Source organism: Apaloderma vittatum, unplaced genomic scaffold (assembly GCF_000703405.1).
Source record: "Apaloderma vittatum isolate BGI_N311 unplaced genomic scaffold, ASM70340v1 scaffold37219, whole genome shotgun sequence".
NCBI lineage: Eukaryota > Metazoa > Chordata > Aves > Trogoniformes > Trogonidae > Apaloderma > Apaloderma vittatum.
The window spans coordinates 44,313-46,406 of record NW_009736516.1 but is presented as its reverse complement, the minus strand read 5'-3'; positions in this window follow the sequence as shown (position 1 = coordinate 46,406).

The window sequence follows — 2,094 nt, the reverse complement described above, 5'->3', positions numbered from 1 at the left end:
GTTTAGGGGCAGCGCGGATATCTGAGCACAGTGCTAGGTTTGCAAAGGGGACGGGGCCAACAGAGCAGCACGCTCCTGTGTCAGGGGACTGCACTGAGCCTCACCCAGATCCGGACTGAAGGCTTTAAATATTGATCCAGGAATAGTCCCCACCAGGCTAAATACAAGAGAGAGTGCCCAGCAGAGTGCCTCAGGCAGTCCTGAATACAAGAAGGAGGCAACCTTGTTGTAATCTTTATTTCTCCTGCCTGTATTTAGAAGATGTGCAGAATAGTGAGGTCAGCTCTCCCTTGGCATGGTGTGCGGGGGATCCTGAAGACCTGGTGTAGAAATGGGCTCTGACTGTGGAGTGGGAGACACCCATGCTTGTGACAAAGATTCATATAGCCAGTAAGGAAAACAAACACCTCTGCTCTGCAGACACGCATGTTTCCTACTGCTCTACCATCTATTTTGATGGTTTAGGCTTTGCCTTTTTTTTTATACCCTACCAGAACCAGAGCAAAGCAATTCCCTTTTCCAAACAGAAATCAGTAGTGTACCCAATTGTCAGCATCAGGCTATAGAAAGTCATGAGCAGTATTGAAAAATAATACTCCCACAACTGTCTGTGACAGACAGGACGGGGAAGCCTGTCACTAAGGACTCCCAAAAAATTCTGTGAGGGTACATGAGGCTGGATCAGAGGTACAGAAGGAAGCAGCAGGACACCAGAATGGTGCCCAAACCCACAAAGCCAGCTGCTGTTCAATACAGCTGCTGCTCACTGTCTCTTTTCGAAGATGTGCCACTCGGTACCATCTCACATTTGCTGCTGTTGTTTCAAGTGATGCAATATGTCATTACAAATAATGCCCAAGCAAATTACAAGCACTCCCTGCTTTCCTAAGGACTATGGCAGAGCGATAAGAACAGTTTGCTCAGGGGCTTGAGGACTGTTTACAGATGGAGGGAGTGGATGATGCTGGTGTATCTGTTGAACAGAGAAATTTGATCGTGGATCTGCAAGTAGAAGCAGGAAGGGAGAAAATACATGGAAGTTTTGGCAGGCAGCCTTTGTGATCCTGTGGCCGCAAACAGCACCATCCTGCAAGGGAAGGGCACTATAAACGGCCTGTGACCATACAAGACTGAGGAGAGTAGTGAAATGTTGCTCAGCGGTGAGGAGAGATTACTAAAATTTTTTGCTGTCACGGTGGCTGGGCTCCAGCCACGTGGGCAGCCCCCAAGCATGCTACCAACAGTTTTCACTCCAAAGGAATATTGTGTCCCGAAAGCAAGGAATTCATGATTTCAAGGTGCCTGCATGGAGCACAACAGCTATCGCAGCAGCAATGGCAGCGGGCACTGTTGATGCTGCTGCAAGGTTGCCTCATTTTTGTTAGCAAGCCTTGGGCTAATGGTGGTCCATGCCTCCTGAGGGCTGCTGCCTGAGGACACAGACCATGTCCTCCCCAGTTTTTGGTTCCTCGGAAGCATCCTGAGCACGGTTTAGGATGCAGCAAGTGCAATATTCATCCAGAGTGGGTACCGTCACACCTGCGGCAGGAGGAGAGTATGACTGGGCTCTCACAGGGATGGAAGAACACATCCGAACTAATTTAGTCTTTGCAGAGTTGTCACCACCTGTTTTAAAATGTAACCCTGCCACTGGCTACATGGGAGAGCTTCTGATTTAGCTCTGCCATAGCGGAAGGCTACCTGCACTAACAATCTTCTCTCCCTCCATTCGCACTACAACGACCTCTCCAAGTGGTGAAAACATAAATTAAATCACCAAAAGCACCGTTATATATTTCTCACAAGCCCCCAGACTAGACGATTAGTTTAATTGCACTGCCAAAGAGGCTAAAAGAAGTGAAGATATATCATAGGTCCAATCCTTCATTTGGGATGTTCACATCTGGGAGAAAATCCCTGAGAATAGCAAGTCAAGGTACTTTTAGGCTATGAGGAGCCAGACAGGAGGTGGAGAACAGGCTGTGGTGAGCAGCAGGCAGGGGTGGGAAGCTGTAGAGCCTTGGCAGGGGTGCCTGTGGCAAGGTGCGTGCTGTGGGGCCGGCGGGGGCCAGCCCAGCCTCCCTCCCTCCGCGG